Here is an 11,050-nt window from a genome sequence, read left to right on the forward strand (position 1 = left end):
TTCATTCTCTTCGTGCAATGCTCGGAGGTACACAGTGTCTCGCTTCCTGCGAGAGGTGGTCTGGTCATTGAGGTTTTTGCAAGTACGGTTTTCTCTGGAGTATTTAGCGAGTGTAACGCCGAAGCGACTATACAAGGATCTTGTTGAGCAGTTGTTTCCAGCTCCACTCTACAGAATCTTATACTATGAAGGCCCTGTAAAAGACCTACTCAGGCGAGTTAAGAAGATGACTGTTGCGCCTGGCGTTAAAACATTCTTTTTCGAACTGCATACAGGAACCCTACCAGTAAAAACATGGCTAGAGGAAAAGGGCCTTTTTGTTCCTTGGGGCTCAAACTGTCTCTTGTGTAGAATGCCAGAGACGGTAGAACAAGGGTTCCTGGATTGTTGGGATGCGGTGTTCTACGGAGATGTTTTGCAAAGAACCCTAAAAAAAGACTTGCCATTGACACCGCGCGGAATTCGGTACCTTACCACTGAAAGTGATGTTGCACAGTATGACCAGATTATGTTATTTGGCCTTCACAGCATTTGGAGGAGTAGAATGTCTTTTAGACATTGTGACTTGGATGCACGATCGGTATGTGATTATTTTGTCGAACATATGTATAAATTAAGAGAACCCTATTGAAAAATCTCGTATATATGTGTTAAATGTGTCTCATATATACGCAATTATTGGATATGTGTCCACATATATGGTCGTATGAATACGTGCTCGTATGGCATACGCGTTGTGTCCACGTATGGCAAAACACATATATATGGGTGATACGTGCCTCATATATACGCTATTGGATATGTGTCACTCCCGTCCCTCGTATATACGAGGGCCACGTAACCTTCGTACAGATACGAGGGCCTCGATTTGGGGATACAATGGCCTTGCAACACGTTCTCTGGTGTACAGTTAATAGCTCTGAATATGTAGGCTACCTGAATGAACTTGCAACCCTTCAGTGCAGCAAATGCTGCATCCCAGCACTAAATACCAGGCTGCAGTCAATGAAATAAATTTTCTTGCTGCCTTTATTTTATCATTTTTATCTGACTACAGTCATTGACTACAGGGGCAGGTGCAGATGATGATTACTTGATGTCCCTCAGCATGTCCGCCAGGTAGCAATTCAACTGCTCTGCGCATTTTCTCATCCTCAGCAGCTTGTGCAGCTTTGATGTATGCATCAAATGCATCTGAAAGAGTATTAATCATGACAAAATTGAAGACATGCAGGTGCTGTAAAATAAAGGTATTTAAGTCATGCACACTTAAATAAACAAATGCTTTGTCAGTCAGGAAATGTACCTAAATAAAAGAGGCTTACTGCCCACAGCTGCTAGTTTTTCTGAGCTTATCGGAGGCTTCTGCATGGCACCAGCCTTAAGGAATTGCCGGCATACTGAGCCGGTGACGCTCCTTCCCTGAACGCTCTTTCCCCCAAGGCTCTTCGGGGAAGGAGCATCACCAGGAAGGAGCGTCACTTTTGTGGGGAACCCCACAAAAGTTTTGTGGCGTCCTTGCAAAAACAGGAAGTCTCGACCTTGGGAAAGAAGCCAGCGCCACCGCTCTGCACTGACAATTTCCGTTCCCGAGGTGGACCTGCAATAAAACAGCTGCAAATATGCTTTGTATAAAGCCCTATAACAGATTGGGGAGAGTTATTATTTGCCACATTAAAACTGCTAAAATCCTATTCCTCAGGACTCCTATATGTAACATTAAGAAAATGGCAGTTTTCTTTGCAAACGCTACTAATGATAAAACATGACACATCGCTCTCTCCTTCGGAGTGAGCAGCGCGATGGGCCACCAGGTCACGTTCATGTGCAATCATATAAGCTGCCTTTGACAACATAGATGAGCCTTTTTATCTCTACTTCAGGCTCCACTGCACCCTGGCAACAGTAATGCTGCCAAATATTCGGAAGCACAGAACTAACAAATGAAAGATTATGAATATTTAAAACACAGCAATTAAATCTTAGCACAAGAGGCTGTGCTAATTAGAACATGAAAGGTGAAAGGTTGTGGTCATGGTCTAGTGATCTAAGAGTTCATTAAGCAAAGCAGCCCTGAGCTGTCACAGGTTTCAAATTGTGCCTGGGGCTCCTGTGCAGGCAATATTTTTCCGCTCCATGCCATTTGGATGGAAAATTTCACGTGTCTGAGAGGTGTGCACTGATCCTCAGCCCTATACGTTTCCACAGTTTCTAGATTGTTTGCCTGCAGTTACCAAGAACGAGAGCTAAAAGCATTTCAAGCTTACAAACTAGTTCTAAATATGAGAAGCCACCGTACCTGGCCATTGACCTCAGCAAGAACACCTGGATTCCATGGTGCAGCAGGACCCATGCTAGTGGAAGCCTGGAAAGTGTGCAAAGTGTTCGCATTTGCAACATTCGGAAGCACAGAACTAACAGATGAAAGATTATGAATATTTAAAACACAGCAATTGAATCTTAGCACAAGAGGCTGTGCTAATTAGAACATGAAAGGTGAAAGGTTGTGGTCATGGTCTAGTGATCTAAGAGTTCATTAAGCAAAGCAGCCCTGAGCTGTCACAGGTTCAAATTGTGCCTGGGGCTCCTGTGCAGGCAATATTTTTCCGCTCCATGCCATTTGGATGGAAAATTTCACGTGTCTGAGAGGTGTGCACTGATCCTCAGCCCTATACGTTTCCACAGTTTCTAGATTGTTTGCCTGCAGTTACCAAGAACGAGAGCTAAAAGCATTTCAAGCTTACAAACTAGTTCTAAATATGAGAAGCCATCGTACCTGGCCATTGACCTCAGCAAGAACACCAGGATTCCATGGTGCAGCAGGACCCATGCTAGTGGAAGCCTGGAAAGTGTGCAAAGTGTTCGCATTTGCAACAAGAGTAATGTACAGTGTCGGTGAAGTCTTAAGGACAAAGGCTTTTCGCTTCAGCCGCATAACAGAGCCATTACAGCAATATTAAAGACCAAGTGACTTTGAAATGCTAGCAGGTTTCTTCTTGCGATACAGAAGCTTCCTGCTTGACTACAGTTTGGAATGATCCGCTACATGAATTATTCTAGGAACATTGATTTCACTGCAGCTGAATGCTGTAGCCTTAAAACTTTTGACCTATACTGTACATGGTACGTTAAGAGACAGTGAGGAGAACTCAATCAAATTTCTTTTGTAAGCAAAATCGGATAGTTCGGCATTTCATGGCTTTGTTGCCGCTTGTCCGAGAGCGAAAGATGCATTTATTTCAAAGAAATTTGCATTCGAAGTTGAAAAAGTTTTTCCCGCCACTCCGATTCAAACTCGGGAACTCTTATGACATCACGGCGCACTCTTATGACGTTACAGGACGCAGGGACGTGAAACATGACGTAAACGCAGACTTCGTGATTTCTCGCGGCTAACGGTGCGGTCTAGCAGCAGCCAAAATGAAAGCTACCGCCGCCACACGTTGAAGGCATCTATCGGGGGTCGCTACCATTGCATCGTTTACGTTTGCACCAGCCTCTTGCCAGCGTTACGATGGATCCCGAGCCCGATGACAAAGTTCTCGCAAAAACTCCGGCCTGCATTTCAGCGATCTCTGCCCCACAGAGCGTGCGATGCCTTTGAGGGAGCACGGTTAGGCGCCGGGGGGTCGTTCCCCCTTCCGCCATGAGCAGCCGTTGCAAATTAAATATCATAACCCAGTGCAGGGAGTCGCGAGGGGCCAGGACAAGGTCAGTGCGTCGCGCCCATCGGAGGCTGGCAGGGGCTTTGGGGTCAACAGATTGTGATTCCTTGAACGGCGCGGTTGCACGGTGCAGAAGACGGCGTCCAGGTCTCCCACGGTTGCAAGGGCTAGGTTATGTATTTTTTTGCCACAAAAACGGATGGGTACTCAAGGGCGCTCGCATTTAAAGTAGGCGGCTTGAAAGTAAAGCTGACGCTTCAACGGCTTCTGCGCGTTTCTTGAGGTACAGGGTCCACTGGATCGGGTTCTCTCGCCCACTTGCATGTACCTTCAGATGTGTACTGTGAATGGATTAAATTAGCCGAGAGCTCGAAAAGAACAGCACCGCCCAGCGAAGCTATTGAATTATGTCACAACGCGCACCTCGCCGCGGAACAGTATCAGTCTGGTCTGGCTGGCACAGATGGCGCACTCGGCGCGAAATAGAGACATGCTCCAAGTCTCCGCCAGTGTGGTCAGAGGGCGCCTAAGCTGCCGAACGCGTCACCGGTCAAGCGCAGTTGGAGTATAGAGGGTCACGCTTTGGCCGACGTGACGTTGGTGTGCAGTGGCGCGCGCATGCGTTACGCCAGGCTATAAACGCGCATTAAAGGGACACTGAGGAGAAATTGAGGTTGCCTTGTATCGATAGAATACAAGCTCCTGATCACAAAAACGCCGCTCTTCATTACTGAAAACAAAGCTCTTGTAAGGCAGAAAATAGCAAGAGCCAAAATACAGGTATCGCCGGCACAGGCCAATCTCGCAAGTACAAGCGTGGCGACGTCATAGGGACAAGAGACGGAGGAATTGGAGGAATTTTCCTTTCTACATGGAAGCCACGAATCTCATAGGCTGACAAAGGAAGGCTGCGCGGTTTTTATATTGAAGTAAGTTTTGTTGTAAAACCTATAGTGCACTTTTATTGCACAAGGAAGACAGACAAAAGACACCTGAATTTTGGAAGCAAAGAAAACCGATGCTTGGCGGCGCCACAGGCGGCCAGAAAGTTTCGATTTTTATGGCGCTTCGCGTCTATGAGCTTTGGTTGCCCCGTGGTATTGTTTTTGACGCGCCTCGATTTACGAGCGCCGAACAGCAGAGCAACTCCAAGTGCCGCTTCAAGTGCTAGTTAACCTTTGAAGGAGCCTGTTAAGGCAGGTCAAATGATCGCCACGGTCGATGAAAAACTATGATGGCACGATGGTCGGTGATCGTACAAGGCAGTTCGCAGTATAAAAAGCACTTGTGTCTTCACACGCTCAACCGGCGAAAACATTCTAGGCTGTGCCAGTCAACTTCAAACTAATTAACGGAAATCGTTTATTAGGGACGGCAGACAAGGTAGAAGGCAGTTAAAAAAAATTGTTGATGGCCTAGCTGTGTTAGGCCAGGATACACGTAGCGAAAGCGCGGAGACTTCTGCGTCGGAAGAGTGCATTCACTAGATGAGCCTTTGTTCATGGTTAAATCTTGAGCCGTCGTGGCGGAGTGGTAGAGTCTCCGCCTCAAACTACAAAGGCCCTTGTTCGATTCCGAGCCTCGGCACAGGTTTTTTTTTCAGTGAGTGGGCGGGGGGTTTCAGTGGCTACCATAGGTGCCGCCACTGAATACGTTGGTTAGCGATTAAGCGCAGGCTCTGTTAAGGTGTGTTTACACTCCGGAGTAATGCGCGCGCGTGCTGCATGGCGACGTCACGTCGGCCAAACCGAGACCCTCTATGCTCCAACTGTGCTTGACCGCCGACGCGTTCGGCAGTTTCGGCGCACTCTGACCGCACTGCCGGAGACTTTAAGCATGTCTCTATTTTGCGAAGGGTGCGCCAGCCACCGCCGGCCCGGCCAGACCGATTCAGCTCTGCGGCGAGGTACGTGTTGTGACGTCATTCAATAGCTTCGGCAGTTGGACGCAGCTGTTCTTTTCGAGCTCTCGGCCAATTTAATCCATTCACAGTACACAACTGGAGGTACATGCAAGTGGGCGAGAGAGCCCGATCCAGTAGACCCCGTACCGCCGGAAACGCGCGGAAGCCGTTGAAGCGTGGGCTTTACTTTCAAGCCGCCAACTTTAAACGCAAGCGCCCTTGAGTACCCATCCGATTTTTTGGCAAAAAATAAAATAAATAACCTGGCCCTTGCAACCGTGGGAGACCATGATGCCGCCTGCTGCACCGTGCAACCGCGCCGTTCAAGGAATCGCAATCTGTTTGCCCCTAAGCCCCGGCCAGCCTCCAATGGGCGCGACTCACCGACCTTGTCCTGGCCCCTTGTGACTCCCCGCACTGGGGTTATGATATTTGATTTGCAACGGCTGCTCATGGCGGGAGGGGGAAACAACCCGCCGGCACCTAACCTAACCGTGCTCCCTCAAAAGCATCGCACGCACTGTGGGGTTGAGGTCGCTGAAATGCAGGCCGGAGTTTTTGCGAGAACTTCGTTGTCAAGTTCGGGAACGGGATCGATCATAACGCAGACAAGACGCCGGTGCAAATGTAAACGAAGCGACAGTAGCGACCCCCGATAGATGCCTTCAACGTGCGGCCGCAGTAGCTTTCATTTCGGCTGCTAGACCACACTGCTAGCCGCGAGAAATCACGTCTGCGCTTGCGTTACGTTTCACGTCACTGCGTCCTGTAACGTCATAAGTGTGCGCCGTGATGTCATAAAGTTCCCGAGTTTGAATCGGAGTGGCGAGAAAAACTTTTTCAACTTTGAATCCAAATTTCCTTAAAATAAATGCATCTTTCACTCCCGGACAGGCGGCAACAAAGCCTTGAAATGCCGAACTATCAGATTTTGCTAACAAAAATAATTTGATAAAGTTCTCCTCACTGCCCCTTTAACAGAGCCTGCGCTTATCCGCTAACCAACGTATTCGGTGGCGGCATCTATGCGCGCCACTGAAACCCCCCACCCACTCACTGAATAAAAAAAAACCTGTGCCGAGGCTCGGAATCGAACCAGGGCTATTGTAGTTTGAGGCGGACTCTACCACTCCGCCACGACGGCTCAAGATATAACCATGAATAAAGGCGCATCTAGTGAGTGTACTCCTCGATGCAGAAGTCTCCGCGCTTTCGCTACGTATATCCTGGCCTAACACAGCTAGGCCATCAATTTTTTTAACTGCCTTGTACCTTGTCTCCCGTCCCTAATAAATGATTTCCGTTAAGTAGTTTGAAGTTGATTGGCACAGCCGGGAATGTTTCGCCGGGCGAGCGTACGACGACACAAGTGCTCTTTATACTGCTAACTGCCTTGTACGATCACCGAGCATCGTGCCATCATGGTGTTTCATCGCCCGCGGCAATCATCTGACCAGCCTTAACAGGCTCCTTCAAAGGTTAACTAGCACTTGAAGCGGCACGGAGTTCCTCTGCTGTTCGGCACTTGTAAATCGAGACGCGTTAAAAACAAAACCATGAGGCACACAAAGCTCATAGACGCAAAGCGCCATAACAAGTCGAACTCTTCTGGCCGCCTGTGGAGCCGCCAAGCATCGACTTTTTTTGCTTCCAACATTCAGGTTGTCTTTTGTCTGTCTTCCTTGTGTGATAAAAGTGCACTATCGGTTTTTAAACAAAACTTACTTCAATATTGAACCGCGCAACCTTCCTCAGTCAGCCTCAGAGATTCGCAGCTTCATGTAGCAAGGAAATTTCCTCCAACGTGGCGTCTATTGTCCAATGACGTCATCACGCTTGTACTTGCGAGATTGCCCTGTGGCGGCGATACCTGTATTTTGGTTCTTGGTATTTTCTACTTTACAAGAGCTTTGTTTTTCAGTAAGAGTTGCGTTTTTGTGATCAGGAGCTCATATTCTATCGATACAAGCCAACTTCAATTTCTCCTCAGTGTTCCATTAATTGGCATCTCCAGGGGATTTTAAAGCACTTTGAGTTTACTATCACATTACACTTCTTGAACCTTGTCTCAGTTGCAAGATATAATTCTGCAAAATAATGAAATGTCAACAACTAGGACACAAACAAAAGCTGCATTTCGACCACGAAGCCATCGCTAAGCAAAACTGCTCTGAGCTGCCACAGGTTAAAATTGTGCCTAGGGCTGCTCTGCAGGCAATTTTTTCTCTGCTTCATATCATTCGGACAGAAAATTTCCCATTTCCGAGAGGTGTGCAGTGATGCTCATCCCTATGTTTCCAGTTTCTAGATTGTTTGCCTGCATTTATCAAGGATGAGCTAAAAGCATTTCAGGCTTACAAAATCATTCTTGTAAGATCGACAATTGGGCTTTGGTGCCCCAGCGCCCCGTGCTGAAGAAGGAGCAAAACACAGGCGGAAGACGAGGCTGACAAAGTTCAGTTTGGCGCACAAGAACGCTTGGCTACCGAGGTGCGCTGTACTAGCAAAGATTGTGGCCGTCGACACTTCTTGTTAGCACTGTGCACCCAGCCCCTCCACAGGTGTAAAGACGCAAATCAAACAAGAAGTGTGGACGGCCACAACCTTTGTTAGCACGGTGCACCCCGGTAGCCAAGCGTTCCTGAGCACCAAACTGAACTTTGTCAGCCTCATCTTCCGTCTGTGTTTTGCTCCTTTATCAGCACTGGCCGATGGTGCATCAAAGCCCACTTGTCTTACATTCTAAATATGCGACACCTTCAAACCTGGCTGCTGACCTCAGCAAGACATCCGGGTTCTGTGGTGCAGCAGGATCCATGCTAGTGGAAGACTGCAAAGTATGAAAAGTGTTCACATTTGCTACAAAAGACTAATGTACAAGGTAAATTAAAGGGCAACTTCAGAGGATTTTCAAACATATTCTGTTTACTATCACATTACACTTCTTGAGCCTGGTCAGAGTCCCGAGAGATTTTTCCAAATAAGGAGCAAAGAATTAATGAAATACCATTAACTAGAACACAAAAAAACTTGATTTCAATCAATAGATCTAAATATGATGTTAAAGGGTTTTACTGGTAACACTGGTGACTCACATTCTGTAATGCACCAACTAGCTTTAAAGGAGTATAAACACCCATATTTTGGGTGTGTGTTTTTCATTCTAATGAGGCAGCAGGCATTATTATACATGGATTACCTTGTGGTATTTTCCTATTCTCAAGTCTAGCAAGAGAACAGCAGTTCACAATAGGTAGCGAGGTAAGGGAAAAGGTAAAGGAATACGTCTATTTAAGGCAGGTATCAATGGTGACAACTGATCCGGATTATGAGGGAATAACTAGAAGGATAAGATTGCGATGGAGCGCATATGGCAGGGTCTCTCAGGTCATGAATGGCAGTTTACCAATATCCCTCAAGAGAAATGTGTACAACAGCTGTATCTTACCAGTACCCACCCATGGGGCAGAAACGTGGAGGCTAACAAAAAGGGTTCAGGTTAAGCTGAGGACAACGCAGTGAGCCACGGAAAGAAAATGATAGGCGTAACGTTAAAGCTGTATAATACCTACCGTTTGGGTGCGTGCTTTCTTGTTTGTAATGATGCATAAGGCATTATTATACATGGAGTAGCAGCTAGTAATCTCTTACGACCGCTTAATAATTTATAATAGCATTTATTTTTCGTCCAGTTTCGGCTTCAACACTTGAACAAGGACAGTGACGTCAATGTGTGCTTACACGTCACGAGACATGAAAAAACAGCAATATAATCGCTGCTTGCACATTTGTTGTCATTCCAGCAATTGAGGAAGGCTGATTTCAACACTGCAGTAAATTAGAACAATGAAGCAGCGATTCTATGGACATTTTCCCATGGCTCAAGTGAAGGAAAAGCCCTCTTTGACGTCAGAGCCATTGTTCGGCTGTTCCAAAACTGAAACAGCATGACAGGAAAAAACAATTATAAATTATTTAGCGGTCGTAGGCAAACATCACATGGTGATTCATGAATAGTAGCGTCTTCTGCATCATTGAAGAAAAGAAAACATGCCACCAAAATTAGGTGTCTATACTCCTTTAAGAGACCGGAAGCAGGAAGAGTGGTTGAGGAAACACACGCGGGTTAATGACATCCTAGCCAAAATCAAGAGGAAGAAATTGGCTTGAAAGGGGAATGTAATACAAAGGTAAGATTGCTGTTGGTCCTTAAGGGATTCCAAGAGAAAGAAAGCATAGCAGGGGGTGGCAGAAGGTTAGGTGGGCGTATGAAATTAAGAAGTTTGCAGGCATAAGGTGGGCGCAGCTGGCAAGACATGGTTAATTGGAGAGACATGGGAGAGGCCTTCACCCTGCATTGGGTGTAATCAGGCTGATGATGATGAAGATTCTCCCATGACTACTAAATAATTTATAATCGGATTTCTTTCTCGCGCCGTTTCAGTTTCAAGAGCTGAATGGGGACTATGACGTCAAAGTGAGCTTATAGGTCATGCGAGGCATGAAAAGCTGCAATATAATCGGCGCTGCTACATTTGTCATTCCGACTATTGAGGAAGGCTGGCTTCAACACTGTAGTGAATTAAAACGATCAAGCAGCAATTATATCGCATTTTTTCCATGCTTCACGTTACATATAACCTATCTGATGTCACAGTCTTCACTCGGCTGTTGAAACCGAGACAGCATGGCAGAAAAATTCGATTATAAATTATTTATAGGTCCCAGGCAAACACCACATGATGATTCATTCATAGTAGTGTCTTCTGAATCACTGTAGGGAAGAAAACATGCCACCAAAATTAGGTGTCTATACATCTCTAAATCTTTAAATTATCATTGGGCTTTTTCAAATTGCCGTGCTCGGAGAGCCTGTTCGCTACCAGAAAATTCACTCCTGACAGGAAGGTGCATCATGCTCACATGAACTGGTCGCCGCCAGAACCAGCCTGCTGGCAATCATGGCGCCAAGGCCGTCCATGGATCACGGAAGGCGAGTGCCCTCTGCTGCTTTGCTTGCTGTTGCGTCTCATTGCTCGCATGCGTATGGTAGAAATCTGATCCTTGGGAGCAAAAGAAAGGACATTAGTTATTCAGGGCAGCCGCGGACTCTTGCACTCAGATGCATACATCGGCGGCAACAACGCAAGTATATGTCCTTCAGTGCGTTGTGTGCTGTCCTGAAGTCTGCATGTAAGCTTCGAGATATCCTCGAAAGCATATGTGACGGGCAGTCGCACTCTAAGGACTTGCATTTGACACCACATAGGAGGGCTAATTGGACAGCGTTAATTGGAAAGACATGGGAGAGGCTTTTGCCCTGTGGATGTAGTGAGGCTGATGATGAGGAGGAGGAAAAACTACGCATGCACTGCTCAAACAACATGCTGTAGTCTCAGATTATTGCATATTTGTTAACTACACACTAATTACTTGGGCGCCAATGATCGACCCTGCGTATACTGACTCTCCTGTGGTAGTT

General features: G+C 46.6%; 1 long non-coding RNA gene across 1 annotated transcript; it reads right to left on the bottom strand.

Annotated features, from left to right (window-relative positions):
- Window positions 1–2,620: 2,620 nt before the first annotated feature.
- LOC144112402 (uncharacterized) lies at window positions 2,621–10,730 on the bottom strand. The gene is made up of 3 exons (XR_013310247.1): window positions 10,492–10,730; window positions 8,334–8,398; window positions 2,621–2,842 (listed from the first exon to the last, which is right to left on the bottom strand). It is a non-coding gene; the product is annotated as an uncharacterized LOC144112402 (long non-coding RNA).
- Between the last annotated feature and the right edge of the window lie 320 nt (window positions 10,731–11,050).

Source organism: Amblyomma americanum, unplaced genomic scaffold (assembly GCF_052857255.1).
Source record: "Amblyomma americanum isolate KBUSLIRL-KWMA unplaced genomic scaffold, ASM5285725v1 scaffold_91, whole genome shotgun sequence".
Taxonomy (NCBI): domain Eukaryota; kingdom Metazoa; phylum Arthropoda; class Arachnida; order Ixodida; family Ixodidae; genus Amblyomma; species Amblyomma americanum.